General features: G+C 45.6%; 1 pseudogene across 1 annotated transcript in view; it reads left to right on the top strand.

Annotated features, from left to right (window-relative positions):
- The window catches only part of LOC146203204 (kelch-like protein 10), a 42,882-nt pseudogene extending 25,446 nt beyond the window's left edge, over positions 1-17,436 (top strand). The window contains exons 8-14 of the transcript XR_014706898.1: positions 701-898; positions 1,798-1,966; positions 4,135-4,256; positions 5,226-5,401; positions 6,422-6,541; positions 8,679-8,804; positions 16,815-17,436. The product of XR_014706898.1 is annotated as a kelch-like protein 10 (transcript). The remainder of the gene's footprint in view (positions 1-700; positions 899-1,797; positions 1,967-4,134; positions 4,257-5,225; positions 5,402-6,421; positions 6,542-8,678; positions 8,805-16,814) is intronic.
- The last annotated feature ends 2,126 nt before the right edge of the window (positions 17,437-19,562 follow it).

Below are 19,562 nucleotides of genomic sequence, written 5' to 3' on the forward strand. Positions count from 1 at the left end.
ATGTTCTCGCTGGTGACTTGTGTGCAGGCTCTGGTAAATAAGGAGAGAAAAATTGAGCATATTTTGCTAGAATGCAGCAGAATATATCCAGTTCCCGAACCGGGCACACTTAGTGTTCTGGTTTCCCTTGGGTTCCGCGATAACGAAGATAATGTGAATGCATCTGCAATAGATGTTAATAAGAATTGCGTGGAGAAATGGTGACTTGAAAGTAGGGAAATGGTCTAAACAAAGAAATTTAAGATTGCAGCGCGTTACAGAGTAAAATAAATTAAGGTAAATAAAAATGCTACAAAATGTGATAAAAAAAAGATGAATGAAGACAACGTAGCGACCCGGCTCTTACCAGTTACTACCCTCCTTTCTGTACTGCGTACCAAAAGAGAGGCTCTTAGAGTTCATCCTTGCTCCCTTCTGCACCCTGACTCACGTACTCCTCGAGACCTTGATCATTCAGGATAACGGTCTCTGTTCGTCGGGGCATTTTCAATATATCATCTCCCGGTGCGTGTCAAATTGACATATGATTGGATACGTGGCGCTCTTTTCGCCCAGAAAAATATGGCCTTAGTTTGGATTGGGAAATATAGCGGATTAAGAGAAATCTGAGAATATGAAAGTACGGAATCTTACAGGCCTCGGAGGAATGTAGTACATGACCGAATGTCTTGATTGTCCGCGACGCCTATTCCTCGCGCAGTCTCTGACTGGCCAGTTGGCGGTGCTTGGTGAGTGTGCTGGCGTGAACCTGTCAGCTAAGTTATGGCTGAAGCCACGCATCCCAAGTGACATCTTGGTCCTGTGGCAGCTGGACATCAGGTGCGACCAATGAAGTACACGCCTTCAACACCCGCACATCTACATGGCGCCTCATGGGCAATCAGTACACATCGCCCCGGTATGCCACCTCTACTTTATTTTTAAATGCATACATACGCATTTGTTCCCTTTGTTTGTTTGATTTTGAGGATGACGTGCAGACTACGAAACGACAAATTTCTGGGTGAGCTCATGGAGAAGAGTGCGGATAATCAGAACTTTCCGAAGCTCCAATCGAGAATGATGTGTCATTGGAGTCTTCGTAGGCTCCATCCTACATTTTGTTCTCTTCGTGCATTTATGCACCCATGCCATGCCATCCCCCTCGCGGAATTTTAATGCGCATGCTCACAACTTCTTAAAAATAATTGATTTCAGTAAAATACAAGTAAAGTGAAAAGGGATTGAAGGGAGACTTTCGTGTAAGAAACCCCTGTACGGGCGCGGAGGATTGACGTCGTTGGTGTAGCGTGGCCTTTCTCTTGTTTGATTACACTTTCTAACCCCACCACCCTTACCACATCACATCCTCCTCCAGCCTACCCGGTGCTTCCTCCTCAGAGCTAATCACTATGGCAGTGCCACTGAAACACCTTATATCTTTCTACTTAACGGAAACGGCCTCCTGCTTTTGCGCGCTACCAGACCACTGTGTATGCAGTCTTAATCCAACTGTTTCGTACTGCAGGAAGCTGCGTCACGGTTAATCTGCTAATACTGATGGAAACACCTGTTTCGGTGCTTTGTCGTCGATATAAGAAGCCGTCTACAGACCTTTATAGCTTTCAGAGCTCCAAGGCGACAGGCGGAGGAGCAACAAACTAGACTGTAGATTAGAGCGTTAGTTTTCTGTACTTCTGGCCGCTGCAAAAACTACGTTACTTAACCAGCTGACTCAAATGACAGATCATTGTATCTTTCGGTATACCTAATCTACCTTATCGATTGTGCGGTCGTGGGCGCTCCCTCCACTCGCAGGGCGTACCACGGGGTGGCGATTCTGAACTCTTGCATTTACATCGTGGGGGGCTTCAACGGCCGCAAGTGCTACCATTCCGTCGTTTGCTTTGACGTCAGCAAGAACCATTGGAGCCACAGGGCCAGCATGAACCAAGCCCGCTGCTCCGTCAGCGTGGCCACCCTGCAGGTAAGCTGCTACGATGCCGGTGGCAACCATGCAGTTACATGTCGCATTTGCTCTCATCCGCTTCTATTTCAACGCGACGCACGTCAACGAAACGCACCACGGACAACAGTTATGCAGATTGTTACACATAGACAATCCATTCACGTGGGATGACCTATACTAACGCCAGCTGTAGGGAGAATGGCACACACGACGATTATGCATTTTAAATCGTCAGCTGTTCGAAGAAGTCGGTTACTGAGCTGAGTAATAAAGGCACAAATGAACGTTCTGCAGGCAGTGTTTCGCAGTGATTCGGCCGCTCGACGTTAACCTTATCGATGCCCATAATTTGTGGATGGGCGCATAGTATGTTTCTCAAAGAAAATCGAATACGCTTAGTTTATTTCCGGTTCAAACACGAATACGAATAGCTCAGCTACAGGCCGAAATAAATGCTACTCGAATTTCCTTATGAATACCTGTTACAATATTCGTGCAAAATGAATACTGATGCGGAGCACTGATGCGATTTCTTTTGACGCGCGAAAATTTCGAACATTTGCTTGCACCTACGAAATTTTTTAATCGAAGATTCTGAGCTCGTTTATATAGCGTAAATTTAAAGCGTATACAATGTTTAATCACGATTATTTCAATGCTAGGGCGAAATCTAACCACGCAGCTTTTTATGCTCTGATATTAGTAGATCCATTCTGTTTAGCACTTGTCGCTTAGCCACATATCCTGGGTGCATAGACTATAATACAGGACTCCGCTTAAGCCTGCTTAAGCGGAAATGGGGAAAACCACTTTACAGGACTGCATCGTAATAGTTATCGCTACTATCATGATCATAAGAATCATTAGCATCATCATCGCCACTATCGTTATTACACTAGGCACTTTAGACTGTTTCCCATGGGACCGGCGCGAAGTATTGGTTTTCGCGCTGGAATGGGGATCGAAGGGGGCGTATTTTTTTATCATAACCACACTTAATCCTCCGGTTCCTTGAAGGTCAATCGTGAGCCGTCGCTGGCCTTCGTCCGCGGTGGCGTAGTGAAGCTTTCTGTTTAAAAAAAATATTTACAATTGCTCAGTGGGCTTTCTTTTTATTCTTCATAACATCACCTTCACAAGTCATTACTTCAGGAAAGATGACAATGAGATACTTATGAACAAGAGTGGTGTATTTTAATATACGGGACTGACTAATCGCTACCGCAGCGTAAGTTGAGCGCAGCTGCTCAAGAAATCACTTAGGAAAAGTTCCATTGCACTTTAGCGGCCTCTTAAGAAAATGATATCTTATCTTTGATACGAGGTTCTTGGCTGACGTCTTGGTGCAGAGCTCCAGCCCGGAGCAGAGACATCCTTTACAGCATATAGAATAGAAACCTTGTCGTTTGTTTTTCTTCCTTGGTTCGTTTTGAGATGGCTGCCTTATTGCAGACAACGCATACATCAACTTGCGCGTGACGAAAATTATTCGCTGAAATTTGGTACAACACTGAAATGCTAACTTGCAGACACTTCAGAAGCTTCACAGCAAGTCAGTGCCAGGGAGCTTTCACACCTTGCAGGCGCAGCCTCCACAATTGAAGACTCGACTTGAACACTACTAAATTCTCGCCTGGAGACGCTTAGTAGCGTAACCACAAGGCTCAAGGTAGGCGCGAAAAATGACCACCACAAAAAACATGGTTTCAAGGTAGACAATCCTGCGTTTTTTGACGTCTCCTATAGCCGCGATTAGTGTGTTGCTTCCTGACTTGATAGAATGAGCATTTGCATTAAACGTAACGGATCGTTTACATAATTTTTCTAATGACAGAAGTCGCTCTAAAGGGCCGCAGCCACTACATCGGAAGGAGTCACGATGTCGGAACAGGAAGAGTCGACAGACATTTGACGTACGATCATCTTAAATGGGCGCACTTTTTACGGAAAAGTCATTGCACGCTTATAAAAACAATCAAATAATCAATAAGCAAATAATCAGCGGCCGAGGGAAATGTACAGGTGTCATGTTACAAGCACAATATTAAATCACTTGCATAGTGCCGCCGTTGTAATGCTCCTGAAGAGTAACCGAAATGTCGGCTAGGATGCTAAACCAGTTCTTTTTATCTGTGAGGGATCTGTGACCGCCACGTTGGCGATTTTTTTTTTTTGTCTGGTCTCAGGGGTACATCTATTCCATGGGTGGCTTTGATGGGCTCCGTTGTACAAACAGCGTCGAACGCTACGACGCCAAGAGGAACCAGTGGTTTACGGTCGCCGCCACTGCCGGAGGTCGAATTTACATGTGAGCTTGGAACATTGGACCTATTTGAATATAACAAAACTCGGCATGCTTGCTGCCGTTCGACAGTTTGGGAAACTACGGCGCGAGCTTGTATACGTGACTTGATTATTAGTTAATGATGCTGAGGCATTCTCAAAGCAAAGGAGAGCGACACCTGATCGCTGTGCAGCAAAGCATCGTTGTTGCGACCGTTATCTCAATGTTTAAAAGTCTGTGGCAGTGTCCAACCTGCGTTACCTTCCAGTAACTTCAATCAACTTCAAATGGCGCTGCAGTTATCGCAGCAATGTTTAATCAGATTTTCCCTCCTAATCGATACACCTAACTGCCTGTCACTGCACAGGGTGCTTCTCTTTTTTCCTTCAAATAATTCCTTTGCCGGGAGAGACCGGCTGGTAGGGGGCTCCACGTTTTTCGATTTCAGTTAGCACACCGTCAACACGCGTTGTTTCTCTATAGTTCACGCTGTTTTCTGCGAGCGTTAATAATAGGCTTTACACAAAAAGGAATGGAGTTCGATTCAGTACGGCTCAGCGTTCTACATGCAGTGTACAACCCTCGCAATCTAATGTGGATAAATAATGGTTCACTGGAGCGCATACCTGTAAGTGGCATAAGTGGACGTCTAGCGTTGGAAAGCGTATACATGTAACAGCGCACTGCAGGAAATCATGTGGAAGAATAAATAGAGAAGTTCGGGGGTGAAGGTGGCAACAGTTGGCTTATAACTGCGCTAATCGGAGATAAAACTGAGATGAATATGTACAGCAGTGAATTACGCTGCACTGCTAGTGGTGATAAGTAGCTGACTATGTATGCCCTTAAAGTACAGCTCACAGCCGAGATAGAGCGGCGTATACATGACCGGTTTCCGGCCTTGGCACATGTATCTTGAGAGCGGATCTGCACGTTCATGATGGCTGGGTGTCTTAAAAAAGGTGCACGTGCATTGCTTTCTTCTCGGCTCAGCGTGGGCGGCTTTACTGGTGAAGAAACGTTGGACACGGTTGAGTCCTATGACCCGAAAACAGACGCGTCGACCAGGGTGCTGAGGGTGTCTACGCCACGCAGCTGCCTCCAGGCCGTCGCTCACTACGACATCTACGTGATGGGCGGCTATAACGGCGCCACGTGTCGGTCCTCAAGTATGATCTCTATGTTTTGAAAGTCTACCTGCTCGAAAAACTTTGAGAGCACTGCAGAGATCTGCATTGGATAATTGACTCAGCAATGTCATGACTCAACACTTTTGAGGGTCATGATTAGACTCTAGTCATGGTGATAACTTTGATTGCCATACACAAGGCATGAACTCCATATTCATGCACATTGGATCTCCGATCTCACTGACTCATGACAAGTGACTATGACTCATGACTCACATGACATTACTGACTAGGCATTACATTACATTTATATACGACTCGTCATTATATACACATTCATGACTGCCAGCCTCATCTTAATGCGACGTCATATCACACGTTACATGCTGCTTCCTCGTTTTGCTTCCACGTTTTGCGAACACGTTTTCGCAAAAATAGGAAAGTAAGGTTTTCGCCTCAATAGATATGACCACATTTTATATGACTCCAAAGCTAGATGCGATGAAAGTTGGCGTCGTATAGTAACAGCAATTTCAGTTGAATGGCTGAGCGGAAGCTAAGAGGGTATTCTGTTAAGCACGAGGCGATTATGTAGCTCAATGAAGCACTGGGTCAAATGGAAATGATATTATAAGAATACGGCTTCTTCAGTCAGAGTGCATGAAAAATAAGTGCGCAATATACGTCACTTGTTTAAAGGAACGCGTTTGTAAATTTTGAAATCAGGGGTTCTGAATAACAATATCGTTGGCTCTCTTCAACACTACATAATTTACTCTTTTCGTGCCCGTCATGCATGGTAGCATATCCATCAGTCCATGTCTAATTATATAAAGTAGGCATCCCACGTGAAAAATCGCGTCGGCAAAGGAAAACCTTGGGCGTCACAAGGGATATAACTGTGTTTGGAATAATTAGGGATCGCGAGACCTCACCGTCTGAATGCGGCCGCATACAACATGTGAAAAGCCTCATTTACTGCTTTCTTCTTTTCCTTCATGATGAAAACGCAAATAAATATATATTTTTTTCTCTCTGCACACATACCTCGTTTGCCAGTGGAGGAGGTCGACATCAGAAGGGCTCTAGTCACCGAGCTTCCATCGATGATTCAGCCACGTAGAAATTTCGCCGCTGCCGTCCTCGAAGGCTTCATCTACGCAATCGGAGGCGTCAGCGGTGAGTATTCCATATTCCACGCCCCTCGCATATGCACCTGAGAGTGCACACAAGGCTGACTGTTGCTCAAAATGTGTATTCAGCGGGTATCCGTAGCATCCACTGAAGCCGGTAGTATGCACATTACAAGGCAACCCTGGTGCTACAGAGATCGGAGGTTGAAATGTAACCGTTGAAGGGAATTCCGTGTTTCCAGGGTTCACGATACTGTGAGGAAATTGGCTTAGTCACTGACAAAACCAATACCTTTAAATGTTGTTTTCGTATTGCTGATCACTGCCTTGAAATTGGTATTAGAGGTATATGCTGGTGTCGTAGTATTGAGGTAACAAGATGCCTTTCACGGTATGAAAGACCACTGAACAAGGGGGGAAGCCTCAGTTCGCAGGTCGAGCCAACGTTTCGACAAGTGGACTTGTCGAAACGTTGGCTCGACCTGTGAACTGAGGCTCCCCCCCCCCCTCCCCCTACCCTTGTTCAGTGCTCTTTCATACCGTCTAGTAGTATTGGTTAGTTTTATTAGAATAAACTGGGGCCGCGGTCCCCGTAACTGCCCAATAGAAAGGTGGGCGTCCGAACATGCGCGGGAATGAAATAAGTATAAAGCGGCGCCATGCAACATGAAGTCACAAGGAACAGTTCCCGACAGGAAATCACCACAAGAAAGAAAACAGGATACGAGACTGTCGTGTTCTTTTTCTTGTGGTGTTTTCCCGTTCGGCTGTAGTTTCACCTTTGTCTTTTAGAACTCTGTTATTATTCTTGTAAGATTCCTAGTTTAGAGTTGTAGAGCCTGTTTACGCACCGTTGTACTCACCTATATATATATGGAAATAACAGACCCGCTTTAAACGCGAGAGAAACTTAGCCTCACGTTATATAGATTCGGGTCAGAAAATTGAGGGCGGCACTCAAGATTATGTGACGTTATATGTCGTTAATGGCTTCCGTGAGCGTTTCCCGTTGCGGATCCTCGCTCGCATACGTGCGCATTTATATTCGACTAACCATTATTTTATTACTCCATTAGCATGCTGTCGTAAGATGCCACATTATATGAAAGACCAATCATAGCAATGTCCTGCTTAGCCAAGCCGTAGGAGTGTGGCTGCGTGGCCCAGGTGTCTGGCTCAGGATACTGGGGTCCTGGTACGCACGACTGCCAATCTCGCCTTTTAATCTCAAGCCCTGTGCACGGGCCGCAGCTCCTTCTCCGTCACATGGTTTTGTGACATCAGAAGACCCGCCTGCTGATCAGTGTCACTTGCCAAACTATCACCTGCCGGTGACATGGCTAGAATTTTTGCCTCTCAACGGCAACATCGCTTAAGCCGCGTTTTCTGAAGAGCCGTTTTCGCTAGAGGGATCAAATTTTCTTGTTAACGAAACGCTGAGGGATGTTCTTGCTTACGATTTCAGGATATGTCTGGAACACTGCTTTCCCTTGAAACATGCAAGCTTCATCCATGATTCCGATTAAGGCTATAACGTTTTACCTGGACTTTCGCTCGCTCCTTTAGGATCAACCCAATGCATGCTTGCGATTGTGGTGTGCCGCCTTTGACAAAAGTAAACGAGGAAAATTTGCTTTTTAGCCGCGCAACTTAGCACTTATGGCATCGGCTTAACTCTAACATTGGAAAGGTAAGGAAAGCCCTCGTCCGCATCTTCTGACACCGCATTTTGGTCATTATATTTACTTCAAGAGTACCGCTACATAACTTCCGTTAAGAAATGCGGCACATCAAACACTTCTGCATTGTTAATAAGCGGTTAGCATCACCATGCGACTTACAAATATCCCTTACGAAAGGAAAGGATTAAGATCTGATACGCTTTGTGTGCGGCAATACACTTAAATGCATTTAAATAGCTCAAAATGATGGAACAGATGAACCAAATTTGCCCAAACAGCAGAAAAGAGCATTCCAATGCTTTATCTTCTCATGACCTGCACAAAGGACATTATTTTGCGCTCATTGCCTATTCTCATTTCTGCGAATCATTAATTCTGTCTGCTTCGAACCGATAAAACACTCGCTATTAAATGCTTCTCAAAATGGATGGTCTAAAAAAAAAGCAGAAATTAATGACTCTCACCTTGATTCACTTAACTCCGCCTTTCCCGCCATACCAGGACTTACTGCCGTGTCCGAGACCGAAAGGTACGACATAAAAGGTCGTCGATGGCATCACGCTGGAGACCTAGGCACGAAGTGCAGCCATGCAACCGCTTTCGTTGCTTACGACGTGCCCAACCCAGGTGAGCTGCCTTATGTCAATATTGTTTACTTGTGACAAAAAAGTTCCCGTGCCAACTGAACTGCATCGATGAAATTTCTAGTACTAATTGTCATTCACTATGGGGCGCAAATACAAATCGTCATAAAAGAAAAAGCGAACTCATGAAAAAATAATTTGATCAATAATATAATACCTTTGGGGTTGTTTGATGAAATTGAGAATTTTATTAGTATGTATGGATATTTTCCACGGCAGGTCCTGGACCTGCTATAATTTTTCGAGCATTCCTTTTCCTCTGGGACTTCAGTATTAATATCGGCCGTTGCTGAACGCTACACAGTAGAATTCCAAGCTCGATACAGAGCCTTCATGGTGTGAACTAGTGCCTTCGCTATCGCCGTTTTACCCCATACTATTTGTAAATATGACTATCATTTTTATTTTACTGATTTCCCAACTCAGATGAGTGGTTTGCCGCCGTATGGCTTTCGGCAAATTACTTGCTTACGATCTGCCGTTCACGGGCTCTAAGCCTACAGCGTATTGAGGAGAAATAGAAGCTAATTTCCCTTATACTGATTAATGAAACACTGATAACGAATAATAGAGAGAAAGCGGAAAATTTTAGAATTGTTTCGAAGCCTATTTTTGTTGCGTCAATTGTTTTCGATAACGAGTTTCTGAAAAAGCCTGCATATGGTGTCAGTTTCGATCTTTGTAATGAGGGAGTAATTCTTAGAATGATTTTCGCTTCAAATTCCGCGCCAGAACAAAATTTACATCAGCTAAGAAGTTAATTTGTGGTCTGTTATCGCAACTTACTATACATTATCCTTCTACTTTCCTTTGTATAGCTGGATAGCGGCGCTTGGGTGGCTAATGTGTAATTGCTCCTCTGCTGCCAATTCAGTCATCCCTGCGGGATTCAGTACACTGGACAATTTTTGTTCTTTATTCCGTTGCTATATACATGCTTCTCAAAGTAGAGATAAAAATGTTCACGTGGTCCATCTAGGTCCCAAATACACGTCTAAAAAGATGCCCCGAAAGAATTGCCGCATTTCTTTTTACGATTTTTTTCTCCTCCGTTCTCATCAGGACAATCAACATATGAGCACAGGCCGTTTCTGTGCTTAATAATGGAGCGCCTATTACAAGATTATGATTAAAATATTTGAAGGGTTGCGGCAAACTACATGCATGGACCCCTCTTCATTGTGATTGTGATGGAGCTTCAGTGTGGGTCCAGTAAAAATAAAGCAGCTAGTGCCAGTGATTTACTCTGGAAAATTATGTAATATTTTAAAGCTGTTCTTCAAATTAAAAGCAAATTGACCTACCTACACTAAGTGGAAGTCTTCAAAGAACGTAAGCGCCGCTTACAGTCCTCTCCTGTCATTGGACACTTTGATGAATGCGCTGAGGCTGAAATTCATACCGGCACGATCAGCGTGGGCTACGGAGCGGTCCTCACTCAGAAAAGACTCGGACAGAATTACTTTTCTTTTGTAGAAACGGATAGGACAGGACGGACAGCTTGCGTACGCGGCCACCTATTCGACGATTGATAATGTCTTGGCCATGTTGAAGTTTCGCTCCTACCTGTACGAATGACCATTCAAGTATGACCGACCACCACGCGCTCAGCTGGCTCGCCAATTTGGAAGATCCTTCCGGCCGCCTTGCTCGATGGAACCTTCGCATTCAAGAATTCGACATCGCAGTGGTCTACTGGTTTAAGCATTCCAACGTAGACTGCTTGTCACGAGCTCCCGTTGACGCGCCGCTGAAAGAAGACGACGTCGACGCCTTCTTGTTACCGGTAACTGTCAGCAGTTTTGCAACGTAACAGAGCTCTGATCCTGAGCTGAAATGCCTTGCCGATCACCTCGAGACAATGACAATGACGTCCTGGTGAAGAACATCGCACCTAACATAACCTCACATTTTCTTGTTGTGCTTGAATACCTTAGAGAGTAAATCCGGCAGGCGTTCCACGATGAACCGACAGCAGGGCATCTTGAGCTTGCGCGTACTTTGGCCGTTGAGTGTCAGCGATACAAGGCTCCCCCGCCATACCGCCTCCGAAAAAGCTAGAGATGGACCTCCTCGGCCTCTTGCCAACTTCGCCAACGGGTAACAAGTGGATCATTATGGTCACCAATTACATGACCCGCTACATCGAAACGAAAGCAGCAGATGTGAATGAAGATATCTTTTTTTTTTTCTATACTGTAACCCCCATGCTTTAACGCCTTTGTGCCCTGTGGGATAATCTGAATAAAGAAAAAAAAAAGATGTCGCCAAGTTTTTCTTAAATAGAATTGTCCGGCGACATGGCGTCGCCGAAGTACTAATCACGGGCGGCGCAGCTCACGCAAGTCACCTTGAACGACAGACAGACGAGCCACGCGAAGACCATCCGCATGCCTACCATCCGCATACCAACAGACTCACAGAGCGCCTGAATAAAACTATCGCTGACATGCTTGCCACGTACGTAGACGCCGAACATGAGAGATGGAATGGCATCCTGCCATACGTGATCTTCGCCTATAACACCGCCGTCCAGGGGACAACGATGTCGGCGAAGTTCCGTCTTGTGTATGACGAGGAGCCCACGACAACAATCGACGCAATGGTGCCCCATATAAAATACGAGGACAATCTCGACGGGGCCGCCTACCTTCCACCTACCTCTTCGCTCCTACCGTGGCGCGCAGAGGCGGCCCGACAGCTCGCCCCGACCGACACCGGAGGCTTCAACTTGCGACGACGCGACGCAGACCACCAGCTGGATTTGGTTTGGACGCCCGCGTCGGAACAGCATCCCAGCGGCGCCGCGCGCGCAAAGAAATCATGCGTGTTGTGCGGCTTAAACCCTATAACGTGCGCTAACTGCCCTTTATACGTAAAGCAACTCCATGCCTAAACCGATAGACTTAAATCCTTACCAAACAATGCTCACTAAAGGCTCCCCTGGCAGATCGATGATGCACACCAAAATAAAACACGACAGTAAGCTTAGATTACATGAAGCGAGACCAACGCCGGTGTTTGAGGACACGAAAGGGCTCACTCGACCACAAGAGATATTTCTCAACAAAGTAATAACAAACGCTGCTTACACACCGCACATACCTGACAAGTGGTTTCTCCGAAGACACGAAACACTCAAACACAACATATGCACGCACTGTCAGGAACAGTGTACAGCAGACCTAGAACATCTTATATGGCAATGTCCATCGTTTTCACGAGGAAGAAACAAAATTACGCATATTCCACACGACGACATGCCCACATTAGCAGGTCAGGTTATATCAAGCACCGAAATACAACACTCCATTGCTACATACGGCAGTGAGAGCGGCCTGCTTCGAGTAGTGTGAGAGAGGTCGACTTACAGCGCGAAGATCGGCCGCATGGCAAGCAACAAGCAACAGCTTGAAGAACCGTTAAGACGAAGTTACTCCCATCCCTCCTAACTCCCCAAGAACCCAAACAGCGGCCGAGAGCCATCCCTTCCTTTCAATAAAGGCTTCATTCATTCATTCATTCATTCATTGTTTACCCTCCTCTGTTTCTTTAGGAAGCACCGAGACGAGGCGCTTTCAAGGGGGAGCAGTGCCGCCGGCATGCTGCCTTATCACTGCGCTTGATCCTTGTTCACGCTTAGTATCGCTGAGACGTGGCCATATCCCTTTCTTTGTAACACATGCAGGATGCGCCGAGATGTAGTACCTTGAATGATTGCAATGGCTTCCACATAGTTCCAGGTTGTTCTAGTTGCCTTTGGCCAGTTTGTCTGATATTTTGTTGCCGAGTTTGAGCGCTGACGAAGGCAGCGAGAATTCGCAGTACGGCGACCAGTGAGAACGTTTGCTGCTATCGCCACCGCCGAGTTGCTTAGTTCTTTTGCCGGCCTGTCTGTTTTGTTTTCACGGCATTGTTACCACCATGTGATATTCTTGGTGCGCAAACTAAACTGTTTGCTGCTCTTTTCTACTGTGTGTAGGGGAGCAAGCTGTCCGATTGATCGGATTTCTCTTAATACCGTCTACATTGTCTAATTTGCAAAAGAACTACCTTCACGATAAACACTGTCTCGTGTTACCAACGACATTTTGTTAACTGTCTGTTCATTGAGCAATGCAGCAAGGCTACCATTCTATTAAGATCATATTCATCTAGGGTGTGAATGGAGTTCTTGCCCTCAGGTTTTCTCACAAGAACATCCAGTTTTTCGGCCACACACATTTATAGCGTTTTTCGTTGCCTTTCTCATGTGCCAGTGATAGCAGCCGCTTATTCATGGGTGTCATATTATCAACTAAGGCATCAGGCTGCAAGAATATCACGGGATGGTGATAATGCTATGTACACAAAAGAAGCATTTAAGGGAACTCTTGGGCTGACAATAAAAAGGTAAACAAAATTTGCGCGCGAAGATACTCCAAATACTCGTGTAGCATCTTTATTTCCAACTCGTCCTGGAAGATGCATATTAACAGAGTTCGTTCTGCATTCGGGGCACAATCAGTTTTGAAGACTGTGCCACTCCTTTCTAATGCAATGGCAGAAAGCCAGCTTAATGAGACATTACGTAATTGTAAGGAACCTGCAAAATACTACGAGGTACTTTTTACGTTTAAAGAATTTTCCCCCGCTCGCAGCGAGTCTTTAGAATTGTCGTAGAAAACCGCCGATGTCAGGTGTGGTAAATAATAACGAGGAAACTTTGCAATATTGTAAGAAAATTATATGAACATATTAGTACACATGGTCTAAACTTCCGATGCGGGCCAAAGGTTTCTTCTGAAGTTTGTACCACGCTCACATGAGGAAACGAGCGCTGTGCGGTTCGATTTGATTTCGTTTGTGGGGTTTAACGTCCTAAAGTGACTCAGGCTATGAAGAGACGCCGTAGTAAAGGACTCCGGAATTTTGACCACTTGGGGCTCTTTAACGTGCACTGCCACCGCACAGCACACGGGCGCCTTGCTTTTCGCCTCCATTGAAAAGCGGCCGCCGAGGCCGGCATTCGATCCCGCATCTTTAGGAATAGTCGAGCGCCGTAACCACTGCGCCACCCCGGCGGGGCCAGCGCTGTGCGGTTTGAAATAAATAGCAACTGCTACAATCTGCTGAGGGAAAATGAGCGGATATATTTACTGTTATGGTGCAATTTGCAGTATGTGAAAAAACTACGTTCAAAAGTATTTCCAGAATTTTTCAAAAATTACTCAGTATGACGCCTGCCAAGGCAAACTTATTGCAGATTCAATTATATTTATGAGACGCACATTTCATACGAGATTTCAACAATAAGTTGATTATTAAGCGGTTTGAAAGCACGATGCCGTGAAGGATCTCTGCTTGAAATCAAAAGAGTCAGTTGATTTCATCGTTCCTCTTATCTTTCGCCTCAAAATACCAATACATCAGAAGCAACTCACCGCCTAATGTGCTCCAGTTTTCACATTTGAATTTCCCCTTTTCCTCCTCATAGGATCGAACTGGACCAGTGCGTTGAAAAGAACTTCTCGGTTACGAATTGTTCTGAACTCACCTAGTTGCTATCGCTGTATTGCTGTTTGTTGCTCATTTGTTAATTATTTTTCATTTATTTTGCAAAGCGCCTCTGTTTTAGCTGAAGGATCCGCAATCCGCCTTTTTCACAAGGCCACTCTGCGCATGGTGGCCTCCGTGATCGCGCAGCCAGAGCCGATCGCTGAAGTCATATACGCAGTTCATCCGACAAATGGCGGCAGCTGTAAAGTGTGCACGTCGTCACCTCGCACGCGGCTGCGTCTCCCAAGGAGGCTTTCAACCCGTACCAGACGAATTTTCAACCACTGCCCATGGGGTGCCACATCTCGAGAAAAAGGCAGATTGGGGTTAAACAACAATAAAGAGCATATATAGCAAAGGTATACTTTGGGAAAGGAATTGAATTACATTAACTACTTTGCTGGAAATCGCAAAAATGCAAATAAATTACATTTCTAATTACTGCATCGAGAAAGTAATAAAATTACATTTAAAGTACATCTGCCGAATAATTCAATTACTTTAAAATTACTTCCTAGTTTTCTTCCATGAAAAAACTAAGTAAAGCTAGAAGACAAAACAATTTCTCACAAGACGCTCGCGACACGCACATCCTTTCGTATTCGCGCCAAAAGCCGTTCCAAACAACCATTCTCTCCCGCTTTCCTACACAACGTGCCGTTACAAAAATAAGACAACGGCAAAAAAAAAAAAAATCAATAAAAACAGAAGCATGGTCGAACGTTTGTAAATTGAGCGGTGAATCTAGCGTCTTGCTGGCCCCGAGCTGTCTCTACCGTTTGGAATCCCTGAAGAAGCCAATAATTGACCTCGACACCTTGTGGTCAGTAATGCTCACTCCATGAACCCTTCTGTTGGTCTCCCCTACCCTCTCTAGCCGGTGGTGATGAGCTCCAGCCATCTTGCCCCACCTGTCCCTTCGGCGGTTCCTTGACGTTTTACATCCTGCTGCTTGGGAATGGTTGCAACTACCCGTAGAATATCCGCACTAAATGGCCCGGCTACACACACAGGAGGTTTCAGACGCAGAGTTCTCAATTCTGTCTCCTTTTGCCGATAAATTACGCTGGCCCAGGCTTGCCGCACGTCGTGCTTTTGCGGCACTCGGCATTGTTGTCTATTGAAGGAGTAGTGAAGCACTTTAGTGAAGTAATTTCGCGAGGAATTAATTACTTTTGCTGCGAAATTACTGCAAAAAGTAATGCATTACGTTACTAAATTACCAGACCGGAAAAGTAATTCAGTATACTGCAAATTACCGGAAAAAGTAATTAAGTTACAGTAATTTCACTACTGTAATTCAGTTACTGCTATGTCTGCTTTTGAGCCACATAATGTCTAAAAGGCGGCCAGTGGGTTTTGATAGAAGAGCTGAGCTGAATTTCCCCCTGCACGGTTCAAAATAAAATACGGCCCGAAGACTTGCAGAATACGGCGCTTTCTGCTCTATTTCCAGTTTTTAAAGAACGCGTGCGCTATCAGCAGCAACGGACATGCGCTGCAGCTTATATAGGGCACTGCCCGCGGTTACACGTTCGAACAACCGCGAGCAGCGACCCCCCCCAAAAAAAAAGAAAGCAAAAAAAAAAAAAAGAAAATTCGTGTGCAGGACACGACTCGTTTTCAGTTTTGAACCCCGTGAAACACGGTAACTCGAACCACCTTTACAAGCTGAAGTGTTCGAAACTATTTTGCCCCAGAAGGAGCGCAGCGGGGTTTTCGGAGTCCCTTGGAGGCAAGAGCGAGGCAACATTCTGTTCCCAAGGATGCGGGATCGAATCTCGGCAGCGGTGGCCGCTTTTCAATCAAGGCGAAAAGCAAGGCGCCCGTGTGCTGTGCGATATCAGTGCACGTGAGTTGTAAGTCAGCGCTTGTCTCTCGTGTGTCTCGTTGTTGTTGCGCTGTTTTTTCGCTAAAAGAACCCCAGGTGGTCGAAATTTCCGGAGACCTCCACTACGGCGTCTTTCATAGCCCAAGTTGCTCTGGGACGTTAAACCCAAGCCTTCGTTATCTTAGTTCGTCAGCAGCGTGGCTCACTCTTGGGGCGCTGCGAGGTCATTGCGCCAACTAGCTGTTGTTTACGGTAGTTGGCGTTACGGTCGGTGCTAGGAAGCTGAAAGGCTCTAGCGCTACCAATGCGTGCACGTTGGAGTGAATCAAGCACTCTATTACCTGCCCAATCGCACACACGTTGGTTACAACATGCCATGCAGCTCAGTCACAAAAAGAATAACAAGATAATAGTTGCTTTTGGAGTAATATATGTGCGTTTCTAAGCTCACTTGTAAAGTTTAGAACGGCTTGTAGCCCGAAGGCCGCGTTATTACGCTCTTTGGCCTTATCCACTAACCAGCCACATGTTTGACGATGACATGATTTTTATTTTCACCTTATGCAGCCTTACATCATCGATCTTATTTAATTTCTGATCTGTTTCATCTTTGTCTGTCTGCAGAGATGTGGCTGTGACCAGGCGACCGCATCGTTTAACGCCACAGAGAGACATCGGGCCATGGGCCCTAATGCGGCAACACTACCAGCCAGGAGCAACAGGGCCAGCCGACTCGCCCAACTCACAGTTCTTCTGAAAGCTTGTGAAGTCTAGGCTGTGAACGCTGTGGACTCGTCGCCGACTTTCATGAAGCAGCAGGGACCGGACCTTCTTCGTCGTTGCGTTTAACACACACGCCAAGCTGCGCCGCTGGACAGTTGAGGCTGTACAGGAGCTCCGTCGGACACGCGATGAGACAATGTTTATTGTTATGTTGCTTTTGAAACATTATTTGCGTTGCTGAAGTCGCGCAGTACCGGGGCATCATCGAGCTAAGGGTCAGATTAAAAGGCTGACAGGCAGCGAAAACGGTAGTGGTTCTAACGCTAACGCTTCCATGTCATGAAAACGGAACATTGTGTAGCTCAGTGCATTGATTTCAGTGTTCTGCCTCCTAGGAACGTTTCGCGCCTGTGAGTGAACGTTCCTACTTAAAAATCGCTTGTTTCTAAAAAAAGAAAAATGTTGTTCGAGGACTGACATACAAAATGGCCTTTACGGCCACTACACAAAACTTGGATTTTAATCGAAGGATCACATTGAAAAAAAGCAAGATTTAAAAACAACTTTTTTTTTTGTTTCACTACATGATTAAGTACACAAGAAAGTACTTCATTATATCGCAATGAAAAATTACAGCAGTGAAATGTACATTATACATTACTGCTTGAAAAAACTCACCGAGTTGGGAAGAAGCCGCCCAGGATAGAAAGTCTGCGAGGTATGATATAAAGTATAGATATCTGTGGACGAGGAGAAGGCAATATCGTCTTTGTAGACGCACATCTGAACGTTGTCTCGCATATATAGGTAATGGTTTGGTTTGGTTTGTAGGGTACAACGTCCCAAAGCCATTCAGGCTAATATTATATAGGTAATATATAGGTAAGGAAGAAAGGAGAGACCGCCTGATAACATGATTACGAATAGAAGGGAGCAACGGAGCTTACTTCTCTTTCAAGGCTACTGCTATAGATAATGCAGCCGAAATAATCAGGATGCTAGCAAAAAAGTGAATGGAGTGTACTAATTGAAGATCTCGCCATTGACAACGGAAGAGAAAGTAAAGAAACTCTTAAAAGCACTGAGCACGAGGAAAGCGTTTCTTGAGAGTCACGCAACTGCGGATCGAAGAACAATATGAAGGTTAGAACAGAAGAAACATGTTACCGTGAATATGAACTGAATCATGACCTCGAACGTGCCAAAATCTTAAAAGAGCGCGAACATTTTTTCAAGATATTAGAAAAAGGTCGTCAAGAAATTCACAAAGTACAGAGCGATCAGTTACTGTTTTCTGCCTGTAATATAATTACTAAAGTAATCGCTATATGATTAGAGCAGCTTCAGGCAATCAGAAGGCCAGGCAGCGTTCAGGAAAGGTCATTTTGTGATTTTGACGACCTTAACGGGCCGCATAAAAAGTATTCCAATATAGCGACGTTAAGGATGGCTCAATCTGGGCAGCCCGCAGAAACAACCGCAATTTTTTGGTGAGCTAGCACTACATGACTCATTAGCGAGAAAGTCTTATGTGTCCTGGTGAAGCCTCATGGAAACAATGTCGTGATGCTCGTGCGCCACGCTCGTGTCTGTGTTGAACTAGAAGTCTCGCTCCGGCCGCTTCATGGTGCCCTTATCATCTTTTCTATAATTAATGGACGGGTGCATCCATACTGGATACTGGATTGTACTCATAGCACAGAGGAAGCTGAGGTATATATCCCCGAACTCGGCCCACAGCCTAGTCAAACCTGTTTTCCTGAGGCTCTTGAAAACATCAGCTCTTTTGGATATGGGCTATAGGGATATTGAAGCGAGGGGTGCGCAAGCCTGTCTCCTAATTCGGCTAGGGATCACCGCAACGTGGCTTTCCAAAGAGATGGCAATTTTACAGAATAGGCCAGTGGATACAGGACCGGTGTTTCTCGGGGCAAATGGTGTTGTTATAGGGGCAGACACCTAGTTTAGATGTTAGAAATTCTAGAAGCTGTATGAAGGCGGCAATGTGTTTTGCTGGACAACAGGTCGGGAAGAGAACATCACTAGGAGACACAACTGGTAGGCCGAGCTCATGGTAGCCACCTTTAACGGTGGCACAATGTTGGCAGAGATTGGGGTACTCACAAAGCGGGTGTTCAAGTGTTTCGCGTGGCACACAACACTGAACACACACTGCCCTGGCCGCAATTCGCTGGCGATAGAGCCTGTCTGCCATCCAGACGCCTCCCATACGGAGGCGGAGCAGGCACACGAAGTCGCTGCATTGAAAAGCGTGAGCGTCGATGGGGCAGGGGCGCTGGGAGGTGGCCACTTGATAGTCGGAGAGGTGGCTACGAACATGTCTCGTGATGACCAGTCTTGCAGAATGATATCGTGATACTGTGGCTGACGGGCATGTGGGTTCATGTGTCTTCGATCCTGGCCAGCTCGTCAGTAGCTTCATTAACGGTTACGCCTACATGTGAGGGGACCATAGGAAGGACACAACACGGCCTCGGAGGTCCAGTTCGTCGAGGTTTACAGAGATAACCAGTATCAGGTTCTGGCCTCTCTTCGCATGCAGTAGGGACTGCAGGGCAGCAGGAGAGTCTACAAGAGTAGAGGTAGAACAAGATTAAGGCATGTCGAGTAGTAGGTCCAGTACGAGGT

The sequence above is a fragment of the Amblyomma maculatum genome, chromosome 1 (assembly GCF_055883805.1).
Source record: "Amblyomma maculatum isolate TAMU_Amacu chromosome 1, ASM5588380v1, whole genome shotgun sequence".
In the NCBI taxonomy this organism is placed as follows: Eukaryota; Metazoa; Arthropoda; class Arachnida; order Ixodida; family Ixodidae; genus Amblyomma; species Amblyomma maculatum.